Source organism: Macrotis lagotis, chromosome 7 (assembly GCF_037893015.1).
Source record: "Macrotis lagotis isolate mMagLag1 chromosome 7, bilby.v1.9.chrom.fasta, whole genome shotgun sequence".
NCBI lineage: Eukaryota > Metazoa > Chordata > Mammalia > Peramelemorphia > Peramelidae > Macrotis > Macrotis lagotis.
Window position 1 is genome coordinate 137,210,454 of NC_133664.1, and position 20,932 is coordinate 137,231,385.

General features: G+C 34.6%; 1 long non-coding RNA gene and 1 other non-coding gene across 2 annotated transcripts in view; one reads left to right on the forward strand and one right to left on the reverse strand.

Annotated features, from left to right (window-relative positions):
* LOC141493847 (uncharacterized) overlaps positions 1-20,415 on the reverse strand; it is a 73,495-nt gene extending 53,080 nt beyond the window's left edge. The window contains exon 1 of the long non-coding RNA XR_012470335.1: positions 20,324-20,415. This is a non-coding gene — a long non-coding RNA (uncharacterized LOC141493847). The remainder of the gene's footprint in view (positions 1-20,323) is intronic.
* On the forward strand, positions 19,175-19,281 carry LOC141494629 (U6 spliceosomal RNA). The gene has a single exon (XR_012470521.1). It is a non-coding gene; the product is annotated as a U6 spliceosomal RNA (small nuclear RNA).
* Positions 20,416-20,932: the final 517 nt, after the last annotated feature.

The following is a 20,932-nucleotide window of genomic DNA, read 5'->3' on the forward strand; positions in this document are numbered from 1 at the left end:
AGGAAACTGAGACAAGGGAAGTTCAATGACTTGGCCGAGAAAACTCAGCTAGTATGTGTTTTGGGCAAGATTTTATCAAGGTCTTGTGTCTCTAAGCCTTATACTCTATCTACCATGCACCTAAGCTAGGAGGACATTACCAAAAATGAGTGCATCTAGATGTTAAAGGTGTGAGAAGACTAGAAAAGATACCATATAAAATTGAAGAAACTGCTTAGAATGAAGATAGCTAGCTTCAAGTATTTGAAGAGCAGCTCTCTTGTAAAAGAGTAGGCTTGTTCTGTTGATCTTTCTTTAACACAAGACAAAAAGTAATGGATGGAATGTAGCAGCGGGGAAGGTTTCAGTACACCATACACACAAATACTTTCTTTTTTAAAATTTTTTAAAAAATTTATTTAAGGCAATGGGGTTAAGTAGCTTGCCCAAGGTCACACAGCTAGGCAATTATCAAGTGTCTGAGGCCAGATTTGAACTCAGGTACTCTGTACTCCTGACTCCAGGACATGTGCTCTATCTACTGCCCCACCTAGCTGCTCCTTACAAAAGCTTTCTAATGCTTAGAGTAATCTCAGGACAGAATGGGCTGTCTCAGAAAGCAGGGGACAGCTCAGTCGGAGGCTAGCTGACCACTTGCCAGAAATGGGGCAGATGGAATACCTGGTCAGATACAAGCTGAAATCGTTTTCTTCTGTACCTTCTAAATCAAATTCTGCTTGTCACTTGTTAACTGATGGTCCTGGTCATAATTTTCTTTGCCAAACAAGAAGCTACTTCTTTCTCAGAGGGTTCAGGTCTATCTTCTAAGAAGAAATTCAGACCTAGAGGTTCCAAAGTTTCAGGGGTCTTTTTTTTCAGTTTCTTGTTGCAGTCTTAGATCATAGGTTCCTAGATCTAGATCTAGAAAGAGCCTAAAAAGTCATTTAGATCACCCTTTCATTTTTTCAGATAACAATACTACTGTGGACCAGACCATTTCAAAGACTTTCCCCAAATCACAAAGGGAATAAGTGGTAGAACAGGGATTAGAATTTAGACCCCAAGCGTCCAAATTTAGAATTCTTTGCCCTATATCATATTGCCTAAGCTCCCAACACAGGAAGAGATTGCTTCTTTCAATTCTTTTTCTCTTTCCCCTTGAAGCAATTTCCCCTCCATTCTTTCCAGGAAGACTATTCTCCTTGATAAAGTGGAAAGCAGAGAAGCATTCCCCCTTGACTCTCTTAGCAAAACCAGCTTCATTTTTTGTACATCTAGTGGTTATTTGGCATTGGAAGGAAAGCAAATATAGCTTAATTTCCATGGGTCAATGGAAAATTCCTTTTGGCCTCCATACATTCCTCTGTCACCTTTGTTAATAGTTCTTGTTCCTAACCATACTAAGTGCTTTTTTGCCTTGCTGGCAGTTGGTGGAGGTGGTTAGGTGTCCTGAAAAAGACTTTACCTGCATTAAGGTTTCACCAGTTATTTTTTTCCTCCTGGTATAACTATTTGGAAGGCGGTAAATAGAAAACTGAGAAGTACTGATGGACTGACCCAGACAAATTGTCTAATTTTTCATGCCCCCAAGCAACTTTCTGAGACAGTAGTATAAATTACAGAACATTTACCAAAAATCTACTCTGGTAGAAGCTTCTTTCTCTAAGATCTGCCTAATAAAATCAGAGGTCTGATCACTACCTCTACTCCTTTACTGCCTGCCCTAATCTGCCAAAAAAAAAAATACTACTTGCTGAGTCTTCAAGTGTTCTGTCTGCAAATCTTCAAGTTTCTTCAAACAGCACTTGTACTTAGCTGTGGGTTTGGGAGGTCTTATGTAAAAATCTAGCTTTCAGAAACATTCCTCATCCCTTCTTTGCTCTTTTCTCCATTCACCACTAATCAATCTTCAGAATCTATCCTCTCACATTTTGCACCTGCTCTTCCCAGACTTGCTTCCTAGCAAGAAATTTCTCCTTACTGATCCAGTGTAAATTAGAATTTCATTAGTTTAGTGCTCCTGACAAGTTTTCTTAGATTCTGGTTGCTCCCTAGGCCATTTTTGTCTACCTTCTTTGCTCCCCTTCCTTCATCTCCCTTATTCACAATATTTTTCTAATTCATATCCCTTCCTACCAAATCCCACCCCCATGACCCAGTAACTTAAACTGTGAGCCTGGCTTCTTTCAAGAGTCTTATTCAATGATTAAATGCCTTGGGCTGCCAAGTTCTACCAACAGTGGAAAATTAATCTTTTGAACAGTTTCTAACAATATTTAAGTATTAGAACTCTAAAAAACCAAGTTTAATGACCCTGTGCTGCCACAGCATCAAATGATAGAATGCTTTAAGCTATAGCTAGAGATGGAGAAGGGGAGGTGCTATTCTTATTTACTACAAGTAACTTCTTGGGAGTTTAAGGCCTAAATCAATGTATTGGAAGGGAGTTAGGAGAGAGGAATCAATACAAAATACCACCCACTTGGTATTCTGATGATATCACCAGATTATTGTTTATAACTATCTAAGAAACATTTCTCTTTTTCAACCAGTCAACTGTTCACATGAGTGCCAGACTATTATTTACTGGACAATGCCCATATTTCTTCTTCATTCTTATCAAGATTTCTGTTCAGTTGTTTTCAGTCATGTTCAATTTTTCATAACTCCATTTGGGATTTTCTTGGCAAAGATACCAGAGTGGTTTTCCTTTTCCTTCTCTAGCTAATTTTAAAGATGTGGAAACTGACGCAAACAGTTAAAACAACTTGTCAGGATCACACAGAGTGTTGAGGTCAGATTTGAACTCAAGAAGAGGAGTCTCCCTGACTTCAAGATCTGCACTCTATCCACTGGACCTCTTAGTTGTCTTCTTTTAATGGATCTTTACTCCCTAATAAGGAAAATTCATACACTATAGCCTTGCCTACTCTTTAAGATCTTTCAAAATACCAACTGATTATTAAGAAGATGAGGATCCTATAGACTATTAGACTATATTCGATTGGGAAAGTTCCACCCATAGTCCTTCTTCATCATTGTTGGTGATGAGGGGAAGGGGATGTTTCATTGCAGTACCATTAGTGCATTTAGGAGTGCCATAAAGACTATGTACAATGGAGTAAGAATGAATAAGATCAGTCTTCATGCTTTCAAAAGAGACTAACTGTTAAAGCACTGCAGAATAATCAAGGAATATGTTATAAGTACCAAAATAAGAACACAGTGTGAGGAATGAGAAGAGTATTTGCTTGATTTGGAAGAATTCTGGAGAACCTGGGAATCAGGTGATTAGTGTTGTGAGGCCTTAACTTTTTGTCTCATCCCTTTGAGTTAGAATTTGGGTGCACAGAGGATAACCCCATTTTCTGTGTTGGTCTCATGAAATCTAGAGAGAAAAATAATTTTTTAAATGTGGGAAAGAGTGGTGATTATACTATAATACCAAACCCCATCTAGTATTGCTTATCTGAATTGTATCAGCTGAGCTTGCTCCCCCAGTTCCCTTCCCTTGAGGGGAAAGTGGGGGTGGAAAGTCACATTGAGCAACTATAAACACCTACAGTCTAGCCTTATCTCATATTGCTCTTATATTTCATGACCTAATCATATTAAATTACTTACTGTTCCCTAAACCCTTCCACTCCCTAAACTTTCCTAAATCTGGTTCTTTGATCACTATCATCCTTAGAGTGATCTTCCCCAAGCCCTCCCACCAATTAAAATAATGCCTGCTTCCCCTTGATGATTTTCTAATCTCCTCCAGCCTGTCAATAAATAGCTTCTTTTCTGCCTTCAATATAATATTTTATCTTCACCTTTGATCCAGTTAGCAAATATTATCATATGTTATTTTATGTTGTAGTCATCTGTGCATATCTTATATTCTCTAATTAGAGACTAAGGAGAGATTTCTTAAAAGCTCCATGAAGGCAAGGGTCCTCTCCTATCCAAAGTATATCTCCTAGAGAACCAATATACTTCATGCTTACTGAGTATTTAATAAATGTTTATTGAATTTATTGTAATGAAAGGCAATCCTGTCTTATTCTGGATGTCACTTATCACCGGCAGGGAGGGCACTAAAATCAGTAAGCTATAAGCTTATTATAGATCCAAAAGATCCATAGAACTTACTTAGCCCAGTCCCTGTAATATAGTTAGCTTTTAATAAATGCTTGTGAATTGATTGGATGTAATTTTCACTAATTACTGTCTTGCTGCTGTTCAGACATTTTTCAGTTGTGTCCAACTCTTCATCATCCCATTTGAGGTTTTCTTGGTAAAGATACTGGAGTGGTTTATCATTTCCTTCTCCAGCTCATTTTACAAATAAGGAACTAGATTAGGAGAACAGATTGATATAAGATTTAAGTGACTTGCCTGGGGTCACACAGTTAGGAACTATCTGAGGTTGAATTCAGGTCTTCCTGATTTCAATCTCCCTTATTCTATCCACTGCACCAGCTAGCTACCCCAACCATTATCTTTTTAACACCAATTGGAATAATAGCTCATTTCTAGAATGCTTGGTCTTTCCCTTACAAGCACCTGAAATAGGTAAGCACACTATTATTTTTCATATAAGGGAAGCAAGACTCATAAGGGTTAAATGAATTGACTGCATTTCTAGTAAACAGTAGAGTTCATACTTGAACTTCTAATTCTAATAGTCTTCTAATTCTAAGACCTATACTTAGCATATTGCCCATTACATAGTAGGCACTTGCTAATGTTTATTGAATGACTGACAACTTCTAGTAGATTATGCTACTTCTCCATTTTTAAATGCATGAACAATTAAGAAAGGCTTGTGTGTGCTAACATACTTATTATCGTAAGTCCGGAAGTAGGTGGGATGTAAATTATAACTAAACAAATTATTAATGAGTAAAGCTGCTGACTGTTCTTGTTGTTAGAACTGGTTAAAGTATCAGAACAGCCTAAGGTATGTTAAAGACATACCTTACTTTACACATAAAATGGTGCTGAAAAGTATTATGTAAAGCATTATTTCCTCTAAACTGAATTACGTTTTCATTATTTTTGGGAACTCTACTAAAAGAATTTAAGTAAATCTTTTTATATAGAGGATAACCTTCACCATTTCTCAACCTTTGCCACCACCTCAATCCCCATTGATCTAATGTTCTAACCCTATCCCTGTATCTAATGACTTCTACTTTCAGATTGCCACCACCACCATCATCAACATCTCTCTTTCACATAAATATATGTAAAATATGAATATACATATGATTATAATATATATAATTTATAGGTTTTCTTCCCTAATAAAATGTTCTTTCACTGAGGCAAGGACAATTTTTTGCATCCACAAGATTTGTCCATATATAGTAAGTGCTTTAGAAAGGTTTGCTAATTGACTGGTCAATTTAGTGTGTGTTTTCATAGATCATATTTTCTTGAAGTAAAGCACACCTGTATTGAGGATAGTTCAGTGGGACCTGACCATCCCACAAGTTATATATGATGATAATTTCAGGTCAGTCACAGATCTAGGTATCCTTGGCACAAAAGGCTTTTCTGAGAAAGAGCTGAAGCCCCACATGATTATGGTGAAATCTTTAGAATACTACTTTTGAGCATAGTTTAAGAAATACCATGAAAATTATATATCAAGAGGTTAGATGCCCACCAAGCACTACTTGGAAAAATTGAATTATTCATTCCACACAGGAATCTAGTCTACAAAGGCCCTCAACAGACTCTAATCTATTTCTGTCTTTTGCTTTTCCTCACATTAGGTCAGAAAGCTGCTGAAAGCATAAATGTTCTTACTCTTGTCAACCTTAGCATTCTCTAGCTTCTCTGACAAAAGCCACTGAAATCTGTTATTAAGGGATAATCTTATAATTTTCAGAATGAGTTAGAGCAGAAAGCACATACTGTTTCTCTTTGATATCTAGTAGGTTACAGCAGGTTAATTCTCTTCCCATTGTTCTGATCCTATAGTTTCCCTGTCCAAAAAAAATGTTAAGTCACAAGCCATAAACCTAGTTTCTTTTCTGCTGCAAGGGCAGGATGCCTCATACTTCTAGTAGAGAGGCAGTTAGTTAATTATAAAATTCAGATATGTGTTTTTTTGTGCCAGATCTTTAAAGCATAAGTGATTTATTTCTTTTCAAACATTTCCATTTTATTATTAAAAATTACAAATATATTAATGTGCAAAAGAAAAAGATATTTCAAAAAGCAACACAGCATAGTGGATAGGGCACTGGTCTTGAAGTGAGGAAGACCAATTGTGCCCTAGATACTTAGTAGTTTATGAATCCAGGCAAGTAACTTAATCCCTCTCTTCCTCAATTTCCAAGTAACAAAATAAGCATGTAGGGCTCCATGGCCTCTTAGTTTCCTCCCGAGTCTGAATTGATGATCTTATGATCATATAAGAGACAAGACCTTCAGGCAGCTAAGTGGCTCAGTAGATACAGTTGGCTGGAAGTTCAAATTCTGTCTTATACTCTTATTAGCTGTGTTCCTTTAACAAGTCATTTAACTTCACCCAACATCAGTTTCCAAATCTGTAAAATAGGGATAAAAATAGCACCTATTTTACGTGGTTATTTTAAAGAACAAATAAGTTTAACATATAAATGATTTTTCAAACTTAAGCACTAGATAAATGCTAGCTATTCTGTTACATATAATTTGGTTTCCTAAGTGTCTATTAAATTTAACAAAGAAATAACAAAATTGCCTTTTTTGTGTCCTCTTCTGAACCTTTGTTTTCCTCCTTGTATTTTTAATGCTTTCCTCAGTGTTCTTTTATTTCTTTTTTTTAAACCCTGTCACTACCCATTAACTCGCCCAAACCTCAATAAAAGCCTTCCCACATAACAACTAATTATACCCGTCAGAGCAAATCAACACCTTGGCTAGGTATGGAAAACATATGTCTCATTTGGCATTTCTAGTCCATCATCTCTTTGCCAAGGAACAGTAGGTTTTCTCATTATTAATCTTCTGAAGTCATGATTGGCCACTGTATTGATCAGAGTTCTGAAAATCTTTCAAAATTGCTTTCCTCTATATTCTTGTAGTCACACTATGAGTTGTTATGGTTCTGGTTCATTGTGATTCCAATCATGTAAGATCTTTCAAGTTTCCCTGAATTCTTCCATTTCTTAAGGCAAAATAATATTTCACTGAGTTCATAAGCTACAACTTCTTCAAATTCCTAAATCCTGGGTATCTTTTGTTTCCATAAAAGTACATAATTAAAAAAAAGAAAGTTTTATAAAAGAAATAAGCTATCTACATTTAGCAATCATGGTGCTGCATTTACTAATTAACTGACAGCAAGAAAAGTCATCTTTCCTTTTCTTTACTATAAAAAAGTACTGCTATCAATATTATTGTTTAAATGAGTTATTTCTCTATGCAATAAGCCTATTAAGTGTCAGTATGGTAGAAGGTAGCATTGTGATAACATTGTCATATTGTCTATATCTATGGAATGCATTTTGCTTAAGGTCATATTTTGGCCAGCGCCATCAACATGGTATCTTATTACCATTTGCAGTTGTTATCAAAACACTAAAAATTCTTTCACTTTTAGAGAGATATTCCTATTCAAGTAAGGGCAGCTAATACTAAGGTGTCAGTAGTAAGTAACTGGTTGTTGTTTTTGTGGTGTTCATTTGTTTTGGTCATGTCTTATTCTTCATGACCTCATTTTGAATTTTCTTGGAGTGGTTTACCATTATCTCCTCCAGCTTATGGAGGAGGAACTGGGGATGAGGAATTTAGGCAAATAGGGTTAAATGACTTGCTCAGGATTATTCAGTCAAACTGACCTCAGATCTTCCTGACTCCAGGTCAAAAGTGGATTCATTTAAATCATACGTATTTTATTTAAACCAACTCATGCATGATTTTCAGGAGGATCTTACATTTCTAAAAAAGGGATTGCTATATGCTGTATATACTGATCCAAACTTCTTATCCTAGAAGTTTCTAAAATTTTAGATAATTTTTAAAAGTCTAACACTTATAAAAATTTGTTCCTAAATTGGAAGGAAACAAGATAGAAAATAAACAATTATGAAGTTTTAAAACTTTAGAAACAGAGTTTCTAAACTCTGTTATAAATCAGAGAATGGTAAAGAGAGTATCATTTCATTGAATAACTGTTTAAGACAAGATAGGAATTTGATTAAAAACATAAAAAGTTTCTCATGTCAAGAGATTTTTTTTCATTCCTTTTTAACTTGCTGTTGTTACTATTGAGTTGTTTCATTTTTGATTGACTCTTTGTGATCCTATTTGAGACTTTCTTGGCAAAGCTACTGAAGTGGTTTGATATTTCCTTCTCCTGCCCATTTTACAGATGAGAAACTGAGGCGAACAATGTTAAATGACTTCTCATGGTCATCTTATCTAGTATCTTGAGTTTGTATTTAAACTCATGAAAATGAGCCTGTTTTATTTCAAACTCAGTGTTTTATCCACTATACCACCTAGCTGCCAATCTAATAGATGTTATTGAAGACCTCACAGTCACTGCTTATTACAAGTTGTTTAAATTACAATTGTAGGTCTAGTATGATGGGCTGTTCCACATTTTCAGAGTGGGTCAAGTAAACCCTCTCTCTTGAAATTACTTTTGATTGATTTACATGTACTTTGTATCTATTTACATTTGGATATGTACCCCTCAAATAGAATATAAGCTCCTTGAGGTAAGGGACTATTTTGCATTTGTCTACCTACCCTTTATCCCCAAGTCAAACACAGCATATACAAGACAAGAATAAGGATTACATCTATGATTTCATTAGTTTAAGGAACTCTTACATGAGGAAGACTCTACCAACATTAGAAAACATTATCTCTGCAACATTTTGTCTTAGGAGTTGCCTAGATCCTTGAGAGACTCAGTTACTAGCTCAGATAACATACACACAAGTCAGGAAGTGTCCAAGGAATGATATGAACCCAAGGTTTACTCATTTTGAAGTCGACTTTTTGCCCAATATAATATACAGGATAGACATTTGTTGAATTAAATTGTATTCTTTGGTTAAAGCAGTGTTGGAATACTGTACAGTAACTGGGGGAAGCAACTATCAAATAGATAAATCAATAACTATGAGGATTTTGAAGTGCCCTCACCCTTTCAAGTGTAGGATCATCAGTCTTCTTAACAGTATCCCATACATGAATGTTTATAAGGCATGACTCTCAAGTGTTGAAACTGATTTCCATGTTTGTGTTTATAGAAGCAGGGTTTGACCTCATACTTCTTATACTAGGACCCATAAAAATAAAGTAATAATAGTCTATGTAACCCTCTCATATATAGAAATTATTTCAAAACTAAATTTTTCAATGAAATGTAGCACACTAGAACCTTCTCATAGAATAATCAGGAAGTATTTATTGAGTACTCACTATTTGCCTAGCTCTACATTATATCCTACAGTTAGCCAGTAAATATTTATTAAGCATTGATTATGAACTCGGTACTATTTTGAATGCTGGAGATGCATCAAGGAACAGACAGCATATGAATAAGTGCAGATACTTAACAGATCCTTCCTAGATTAGGAGGGAATAGAAAAATGCTTCTGGATCTGGGACTTTATTATTACATTACAGCCATCTGTATTTTATTATATTATGTGACCCATGTCCATGTCTTAACATAAATTATCCAAAGGGGCTCCACTCCACATGCTGGTAACATACCCCCTAGAGCTCTTGATTCTGCAGCTCCCTACATTATCTCTAATTCTTGCCACATTATAAGCCCTTCTTCCCTTTACAAAATCATATGTTTCTCTAATGATATCTTTTATGTTTCCTCCCAAAAAAAATTTTTGGTTGGTGATATGTTGCTGTCTATTCATAGACACCATGGACCATACAATTGCCCAGAAGATGACCCATCATTTTAATTCTTCAGTGTCTGTATTTCACAATACACAGTCATAAATTTTCATTGTTTCAAAGGGCAGATTGAATTTAGGAGGATCACTATTTGGTTTCCCAAATGCAATACAACCCATTTCCCTACTCTTGTTCATTTCTAGATCTGGTTTATTATTCATCCATGCCATCAAATTCACATAAATTGGAAGATCTGGGATATTTAAAAGATATATATGACACAGTCCTTGCCCTCAAGAAGCATATATTCTATTTGAGGAGAACATGCTAGGTCATTATTTGAGAACAATTAAATATTAAGCTATATATGGGACTGGTTATAAGTATAAAATATTGGACAAGGAAATGGCAAACCATTCCATTATCTTTACCAAGAAAACCCCATGGACAGTATAAATCACAACAACAACAATACAAGTATAACAAGAATTCAGAGAAGGGCAATATCACTGAGGTATTTGAGGTTTTAAAGAGAAGATGGGACCTGAACTGAACTTTGAAGAATAGATAAAGAGGGAGGAGGGGGAGAGGTGACATTCTGAAAATAAAGAACAACATGAAGAAAATCATGCAATTGAGCTTAGTTTAGGGAACAGAATAAACATTTCTATAGTATCTACTATGTGCCAGGCACCTTCTTTTTTACAAATATCATCTCATTTGTGTTTAGTGGGATAAGAAATAAGAAGATGAGTCTGATAAAAGTAGAGAAAATATGCTTGGATATGGCCTTTTGTAGACCCCATAATGCTCCATAAAATGTATAGATAGGATAAATTCCCATTACAGTGAGATTTGAAAAATGGATAGGAAATTTGTACTTGACACATTAGATAATAGGGGAAATTGATTGTTCTTTACCAGAAAAATTGTATCAAAACTGCTGTTTTAGGAATATGGTTCTGACAGCAATAGGTTTGAGGATTTGAAGAAGGAAGAAACTGATAGCAAGAAAAGAGAATTATATACTATTGGGTTAGTTTTATATGCAACATAGAATTAATTCAGAAGCAACATGAAATAATCAAGAACCAGCTTTGAAGTAGGTATACCAGACTTCAGATTCCACCTCTGAGGCAAAATATATGTTTTCCATGGTCAAGTCACAAACTCCCAATATTGTAGACCAGTGAGGGGAAGCTAGGTGGCACAGTGGATAGAGCCCTGGCCCTGGAGTCAGGTATACCTGAGTTCAAACCTGGCCTCAGATACTTAATAATTACCTAGTTGTGTGACCTTGGGCAAGCCACTTAACCCTATTGCCTTGCAATAACCTAAATAAATAAACAAACAAACAAATAAATAAATAAATGAGTGAATGAATGAATGAATGAATAAATAAATAAATAAAATTCAAATAGAAAACGGGAGCTACTAAAACATGTATAAGGATCCTGTGGGCACAAATTGACTTAGAAAACTATATATTATTGTATTTTTATTTTTGTTTGTATTTATTAAATATTTCCCAATTACCTTTTAATCTGGTTCTGGAAGTACTTAGGATGCTGTGGGTCATATGTGGCATATTTGATACCTCTGCTCTAGCCAATTCTCTAAGATTATAAGTTTCAAAGAAAATGTCAATCTTTGGAGGCAGAGGATCTTTCAGATACAGGCCCTATCTATATCTCATATAGATAATAATATTGAATTTCACTCATAGAGAATAGTTAACTATGTAATCAGTTGTCAGACTCAAGCAATTATGCATGATCTTTAAGACATGATATATATATATATATATATATTAGAATGTTTAAATGGACCTATTTCTGCATTAATAACAATGTTCCTTAAACCAAGATAGGTAAACAATCTATCTTGGTTTTCTATACTGTGCAATTCCAGCTGATATCCCCCCAAAAATCTCATATAGAAACAGTCAATATGCTAAAAGGTGTCCTCTAGGGCTTAGAGTTCAGGGAAGAGTAACTCTGGTATGAGGACTTAGTGAACACTTTTCGGGGCTGTTCATCCACTTTTGGTATCCACCTGAGGCTCCAATAAGCTGTAGCATGAAAAATGATCATACTCTGGCAAAACTTTTGGCAGACAGGCTAAATCAGGTTGAGGATGATCAACAGGCCTCAAACACATCAGTGAGTTGGGGGAAGTCTACCCTAATCATATGAAGACCTCCTCCAGTGAAATGAGTAAGTGAGAACAATTTGCTCCAATGGCCATGAAGGTGACCGAAGCAGGTGTATGGAGTACTTAGAACAAGGTCAGACAGAGAAGACACCAAGATTATCCACTTTATCCCAGGCCATAATCAATCATCTTGATTTTTGTCTTTTCTATTGAACTTTGAAGTCTTTGGAGTTGACAGCTTTGCAATTCAGCCTCACTTAAATCCAATTCATGTGCAAGTCAACACATCACCCTTGTGATATCATTAGTCCTCTTAGAAAATGCAGGATGAACAACAACCATTCTGTGGATTCTACTGCAATATTTAGGTTTTCTATTTGCTATTTTTTATCCTGCCATATATATATGTACTGTGATTTGGGAAATTCCTTGATTTCCCTAATACTCCATTTCCCCATCTAGATGACCCCTAATTTTCTAATCTAGTTCTAAATCTAAACTCCTGGGATGATCCTCTTCCCATTCAAATCTATGTCCAGTTTGTTACTCTTTCCTCCACAATCAAGACAATTTTAAATTGTAAGCAATTTGAGAGCAGTGACTATCTTTGCCTTTCTCTGTATTACCAATACACAAAATAGTCCCTGGTACATGGATAGTACTTAATGAAAGCTTGCTGACTGACACATACATTCTTTTTTCTTGTTTTATCCTATGTGAATTATTTGGTCTATATTTTTTAATATTTGTCCATGTCATTGAAAAGGTTTCATAGTATTTTTGGGGATCGATGCAAACAGGAGAATGTCATCTGCAAATAGGTACAAGTGAAGTACCTCCTAGAAAATCCCTCTTCCCCTTGATTTGGTATATACTATCCTCCATGACAGTAATATAAACCTTAGGTGAGCAGGTGTTATTATTTCATATTGCTTATGGTAAGGATAATCATAGCATCATTGAACAGAATCATCAGTGATTATGTCATGGAATCTTAAATGATCTTAATTACATGGAAGATGCTTTGCTGGAGAAGAGTCTTTAAAGATTCATTTCCCTTTACTAAATAATTGTTTTTAATAAATTAAATCAATTAGAATTTCCTAGCATCTATCATTTTCCAGACAAATCAAGAAACAATAAAATGCAACGAGTTTCCATACCTTAGTCATGTGAAAAAGTGGCCAATGTAAGAATGCATTGAAAAGTCTTCCTTTTGAGACAAGATTCTTACAGAAATTATGTTAAGTTCAATTCACTAAGCATTCTTTGAGTGCCTACTATGTTCTAGTCATTGTGCTAAGAACTGGTGATAAAAATAAAAATAAAGGAAGACAAGACTTACATGCAAAAAAGTTAATTTAATGGAGGAAGACAAAACACAAAAGGAAACTTGAAAGGGTGAGGGAGGGGACATAATGGGGTACCTGATTCAGGGAAATCTTGCCTTGGAATTCAAACCAGGCAGAGCTGCAGACAAAAAAATGGAGAATGAGTTGAAGAGTTCAGACCCTACTCTCTATAAAGCAAAGCTCTGGAATTAATGTGGTTCTTCATCTTCTGTCCTTCCATTTAGAAGGGAGAGAAGACTAAGGGAGTTGGGAAGGTGTTAAATATCCAATGCTGGATTAACAGCATTTCTGAGTTTTCAAGTGATCAGTTTATTCTGGGAGTAGAATCTTATTTTGTGACATTCAAACAAAACATATCTAGAAATGAAAAGTGGAATTTCATTTCACATTTACTTGTTTTATTTCACATCTTCAGTTTCCTCCCTGAGAAAAAAAAATGGGACAGGAGGTTGTACCAGAAGATCTCTAAGGTCCCATCTGGCCCTAAATCTGTGATCCTAATTAATTTCATTTTTGTTATGTTGTTCAATGCTTGTCACATTCATCATTTTCCTATGCTCTTTTTTGAAGAAAGTAATCATAGTAGACAAGCATGACATATCTGAATACAAGGTTTTGACCATTCATTTCTTAACTTTAAATATATTTTCCAGCATAATTTTTATACTATTAGCACTTTTCTCACATTAGCACTGACATAATTGAATATCAAGTACATATTGGTTGGACTTAGAGCATTTTCTTGGCTCTTTATGGAAGTTAGTCACTTCATCTTCCCCAATAATTTGCTGCTATAAATTGCAAATTTCTCCATGGGAGTCTTTTTGCTTACTTGTATCATCATTATTGTAAACTGAGATAATCACATACCCCATGCAATTAGGCCTTTGTGTCTTTGGGCACATGATGATATGAATTCCACCAATCCTTTTTTTTTCCACCTCTCCTAGAAAAATCATTCCATTTAGGTACAAATTCATCATAGTTTCAAATTTCATTTTAAGTGAGAATGTCAAAATTGAGGTTTCTTCATATCTATAGTGCAGGGATTTTTAAACTTCTTTTGTAGAATGGACTCCTTTGACACATCAATGAAGTCTATGGACCCCTTTTCAGAATAATTGTCTTAAAGGCACAAAAAAAAATACATTGCATTACAAAGGAACCAATTACAGTGAAATACAGTTATCAAACCCTTAATAATTAAACAAGCTTACAAACCCCCTGAAATATAAATGTAGAACTCTTAGACTCCACATGGACCCCACATTAAGGACCCCTGCTCTAGTGTTGTATGAATTCATTGGTCACTGGATACAAATGTCACATTTGGAATAACAGATAATTGCCACTTTTCAATAATGGAATATCTGTGTAGTTTTTAGTGTTCACTCTTTCATTTTCTGGCACTCTACCATCATCATTGTGGAATTTGAAGGGATTGCACAGGACCAAAGATCATTTTGGTTTTTTGGTTTGGTTTTGGTGTCATGGATGCTCATGTCCATAGAATCCATTCTCTAATGGCCTACTCTGGACTTAACTAGACCAATCTTTAAACAAACTTATATAGTCTGAAACCATACAGCTCATATAATGTTTCCAGGATGATTGAACCTGCCAGGACTCACCTCTACACATGATTAGACATCAGAAGAAGATTTTTAAGAGATAAATATGTTATTTTTGATCCTTATTGAGTCAAATATTTAAAATAATCTCTTCTCTTAATTTTTAGGCTCTTATAAATAAAATGAATTCTGTCTAAATTTAATAGTATTTTAGGACTGCTAGGTGGCATAATGGATAGTGCACCAACCCTGGAGTCAGAAGGACCTGAGTTCAAATATGACCTCAGACACTTAATAATTATTATTTGTGTGACCCTGGGCAAGTCACTTAACGCCATTTCCTTGCAAAAACTAAAAAATGAAAAAAATTTAATAGCATTTAAAAATTAGGGATTTAATAAATTAAGAATTCATTCAAATACATTCAATTTGTGGAAATTTTATGTTTTGATGTATTGAAATTCAAGTGTATTCTGAATTGTCTTTTTTCCTAATAACATAGGTCACTTTAGGCTTTCATATTTTAGTTAAATATGCATTATACTTAAAAGTAATGAAACTACATTTCATAAAAAAATTATTCTCTAACACAAATTCCATACATACTAAATCAAACTGGACTTTCTAATCATATTTAGAATTATTGGTACCTTCTATGATGTCTTTCCTAAGAATTCAAATTTCAAACAAATAACCCAATCAGAGCCTTATAGCATTACTCTGAGGGATGGAATTTCAGCTACTAGACATGGTTAATAACTTCCTATCCTTCCATACTCTTTCTTCATTTGGATCTAGTGAGGCTAGTCTCTTTATACTGCTTCCACAAATCTCCTAGATATCCTTCCACAATCTCCTGTTCCCTAAGCAAGGATGGGGAGAGGGGGATCAGTTCTGTCCTAGGTGTCTTCTCTTTATCTCTTTATATCAACTATCATTTCCATGTAGATTCTTACCACATTTACACACTTGGTCCTGATATCACTCTTGCTCTCCAGTCTTCTACTGCCAAATACATGCTTAGTTTCTATGAGCTTTGTATAATATATGCATTTGCATACATGTATCTCCCAATGGACTCTAAAGTCCTTAAAGGCAAGGATTATGTTGTTTTTGTCTTTGTGTCCCCAGTGCTTAGCACAGAGCTTAGGGAACTGAATATTGAACTGTTCTTTACTTCTTATATAAATTCCCATGTACTTATGTCCTATTTCCCCAGCTAGATTGTAAATTATTTCATGGCAGAGATTACATCTTCTACTTTTTATCACTACCTAAAGCATTTAGTATAGAATAGGTAGGTAGCAAAGTAGATAGAGCATTGGGTTTGGAATCAGGAAGACTGCTCTTCAGGAGTTCAAATGTAGCCTCAGACATTTATTAGCTTGGTGACTCTGGGCAAATCACTTAACCCTGTTGGCCCCAATTTTTTATCTGTAAAATGGACTAGAAAAGGAAGTGAACCACTCCAGAATCTTTGCCAAGAAAATCCGAAATGGAATCATTGTCAACAACAAAGTACCTATAATAGTTCTTTTAATACAAAAAAATTCAATAAATATTTATTCATGGATTGTTTATTCATAAGACAGAAGAAGTAGGTAAGATTAGATAGTTTTAGAATAGGAAGAGACCTTGATTTTATCAGGTCAAAATTTCTTATTTTATAAATGTCCTTTGAGAGTTTGAGTGACCTTCCCGAAGTCAGACTAGTGGAAAAGCTAAAATTTAACTCACAATTTCCTGTCTACTTGTTCAATGTTGTACTATACAATACTATACTACATAACTGTGGTTATGTATCACATGGCTTAAATCAAATGGCCTGCTTTTCAATCCTATATAACCAAAAGTAAATCATTTAATTTCTATTTCAATTTTCCTCCTTGAAACTAAGGTTGTAATATAATAGAACCAGAATGATTTCCTACACTAATGTTTCATTGCGCCATTGATTTTATTATGCAGGATTTTTGAACATTTTAACATCAAAGCAGAAAGTTTACAATGCCTAGTTTGGCATTCAAGGACCAGCTTAATCAAGTATATCATGAGAAGACTGATCAGCAGGTGATATTTGTGTGTGTGTGTGTGTGTGTGTATTTGGTTGGGTATTTTGTTTTTGTGGTGGAGTTAGTTGTTGTGGTTGTTATTATTATTATTATTATTATTGTTATTATTTACTTTTTAGGGTTTTTTGCAAGGCAGTGGGGTTAAGTGGCTTGCCCAAGGCCACACAGCTAGGCTATTATTAAGTGTCTGAGGCAGGATTTGAACTCAGGTACTCCTGACTCCAGGGCTGGTTCTCTATCCACTGAGAAAAGGACTGCATTAAAAGATTACCATTTAAAAGAAAAGATATTTTCATACCAGTAATTGGGTCAGAAATCAAATTACAATAGAGGTAGCTATGTGGCTTAGCAGTTAGAAGAGTGGACTTGGAATCAGGAAGACTTTAAGTTCATATCCATTATCAGATATTTATTTGCCATAATCCATTAAAGAAGGAAATGTCAAACCACTCCTGTATCTTTGCCAAGAAAGTCCCATGTGAGGCCACAAAGAGTCAAATATAACTGAACAAGAACAACAAAAACCGAATTGCAAAGATTTGGAAAGTGCATTGAGCTGGAGAAGTATAATAGTGATTATATAATAATGATAATAATAATAGCTGTGATAATAATTAATTAACATCCATATAGTACTTATTATAAGCCATGTACTACATGTACTAAGAGCTTCACAATTATTACCTCATTTGTTCTTCGTAATAACTTTGGAAGTAGGTGCTCTTATTAATCCCATTTTACAAATGAGGAAAGTGAGGCAAACAGAAAGTTAAATGACTTACCCAAGTTCACATAGCTACTAAGTAATCTGACTCCAAGTTCAACAATCTATCTACTGCATCACTTAACTGCTTCAATGAGTTCAAGGAGAAATGAACATAGTGAACTTTTTCTAGGATAGGAGTGTGAAAAGAAAGAGGAATATAAAGGAATAGTTTGAGGTAATATCAGGGTCAAATGAAGACTTTACAAGGATGGTGGTATTTTTTTGGCAACAGGAAAGGAATCAGTGGATGTAAAGAAATTGAAGCTTGAAGAAATTGAAGGGGCAAGCTCCTGGAGAAGGAGAGAGTATGAGATCAGATACAAATGGGTCAGATAAGGACTCGTCAAAAAAAAGAGCCATCTCATTATTAGAGACTGGATGAAAGTGGAAAATAAGTGCATGGGATGTCAAAGGATTTTGAGATTTAGAAATAGGTAGAGAAAGGGTCAAAATCTATAGATAGTTTTCAAAGAAAAACTCTAAACTATATTGTATATTATAACCAACAATCATGAAAAATTTCTTCAAATAACTAAGAGAAATGTAAATTAAAGTGACTTTGAGATTCTGTCTCATACCTATCAGACTATCAAAAATGGCAAAAGAATAAAATGACAAATATTGGATGGACTATGGGAAAAGTTTTTTACTAATGCATTGTTGTTGAAACTATGAATTGGTCTAGATATTCAGTTAATCTACTTGTAACTTGACTCAGCTATATCATTACTAAACCTATAACCCAAAGAGATCAAAGAAAAAGGAAAAGGCCCTATATATATAAAAATGTTTATAGCAATTCTTTTGATAGTCAAAAAGGAAACCAAAGGGGTGCTCAAATGGCTCAAAAAATTGTAGTATATAAATGTAACAATACTTTTGTGCCATAATGAAATGATGAAATGGAGAATTTCAGAGGAAATTAGAAGACCTCTATGAACTGATACAGAGAGAAAAGAGATGATTTAGAAGAGTTTTATATATCATAGGGAAAAAAACCTTTGAAGAATTTTAATCTCTGAACAGTGCAAGGATAAGATTAAAGTCCAAAAAAGATGAATCTTGTCCCTCACCTTCTGGCAGAGATATTATGAATTTTTTTTAGGTTTTTGCAAGGCAAATGGGGTTAAGTGGCTTGCCCAAGGCTACACAGCTAGGTAATTATTAAGTATCTGAGGTCAGATTTGAACTCAGATACTCCTGACTCCAGGGCTGGTGCTCTATCCACTGTGCCACCTAGCCACCCCTAAATCTTACTTCTGTAACTCCTTACTGTATGATGTTGTTACCTTAACTTCTTTTGACCTCGGTTTCCTAATCAGTAAAATGATTTTACCTCTAAAAATATGAGTGATAGACTCTGGAGCTTATTCATTGAAAAAAAAAGTAATATAAAAATTAACCTTTTAAAATTACTTTGTAGTGTTCACTTCGGCAGCACATTTACTAAAATTGGAACAATTCAGAGAAGATTAACATGGCCCCTGCACAAGGATGACACACAAATTCATGAAACTTACTTTGTAAACCTTAAGATGTTAAAAAAATTTTATAATTTTGCAAAAATTATTTTGAATTGTATAGGACTTTTACTATAATTGGACTTACATCTAAGAAATACCATGAGACAAAATGAACAATTATCAAATTAATTATATAGACAATACTATAAAATTGATAAGAATAAGCGGTTGTTATGGACTTCATTAGGTTAAGAAATTATCAAAAGTAAGAATTTGATTTGCCTTTTGGAAAATGAATAGAACTTAAACTCCAAATAAAGGAGTAAAGAATGGTGATAAGGAGCAGGAAATAGAGAAGGCATTATGTTCAAATTCTCAGCCTCTCTTCAGCTTTTTCTTCTGCATAAAAATAAAGGAAAAGCATGTACTGGGGAAAAAACAAGCTGAAAGCAATTACTTGTAATATATTATTCTGTTTTCCTCATCAATTTTTGACCACCCAGTCCTCTAACTGCCATTGCTCAGAAGAGAACTGATAATAAAAAATAATCTTGGAATGAAGCCCTAAAAATGAACATTAATGAGGTTTTTCCCCCACAGAAGCATATGGTATTAATGCAAAAACATTTTTAATAACTGAAAATGTGTGCTTCAATATTAAGGCAATTAGTTGCATTGCAAGAGAAATTAAGGTAGAAAAGTTAATGCAGTCAGTATTTATTGTACTTTGATAGACATATTGCATTTGGTTCATAAATCAATTCCACTGACAATAGGCTTTCTTTATACATTTATTTTTCCATTCAGATAGTAAAAAATGCTAACCTTTTATTATTTGTACAGTTTTATTAATACAAAGGAGAAGAAACAAAGACAATTAGGTAAGAAAAACTGAAAAAGTAATCTCACAGAGAAAAGATACTCTTCCAGAATGAAAGTGGTCACAGTGTACAGTTTTTCACCCTCTAATGTATATGTGATAGATCTGAGAACTTTAAAATAGAAAGATAGAAAACCCTGATACCTAGAAATATTTGGTGGCTATGGGACAATTATAAATCGCCTATTTGTGGTACAACTGTAAGAAATGTAGGTTTTGTTTTCTTACCATAGGAGCTCCAGTTAAAGAATAATAGAGTTTATGCTCATTCCATCAGTGCAACAATCGGGAACAATTTTGAGCTGTCTGCAAAGGAGAGTGCCATTTGTATCCAGATAAAGCACCATGGAGTTTGAACAAAGTTCAAGGTCTATTCCCTTTAATTTAGAAAAAAAGCCCCAGATATCTTATTGTCTGATCTTGTTAACTCTTAGACTTCTTGTCTCTTCCTTAAGGATATGATTTCTCTTTCATCACACTCAATTTGGATCAATGTACAAGGAAACAAAGTAAAGACTGACAGATTGCTTTCCATGGGGGGAGGGGAAGTAAGCTTGGGGGGGATTGTAAGCCTCAAATAATATCTTTAATTAAAAAAATAAAAAAAGAATAATAAAGTTTAGTAAAACTATCACAGAGGAATAAGACCAGACTTATCCATGAGTCTGATAAACCTCAAATCTGGGTTCAAGAAGCAACTTCAGATCTGGTTCACAAGACTATAGAGCAAACCCTGGCAACTGCCTATTTGAAGGTAAAGTTTTCTTTCTAGGAAGAGATAATTGCAGGAAAGGCTTTGGTGTTTGACAAAGTTTATTGGGGGGGGGGGATCAATCT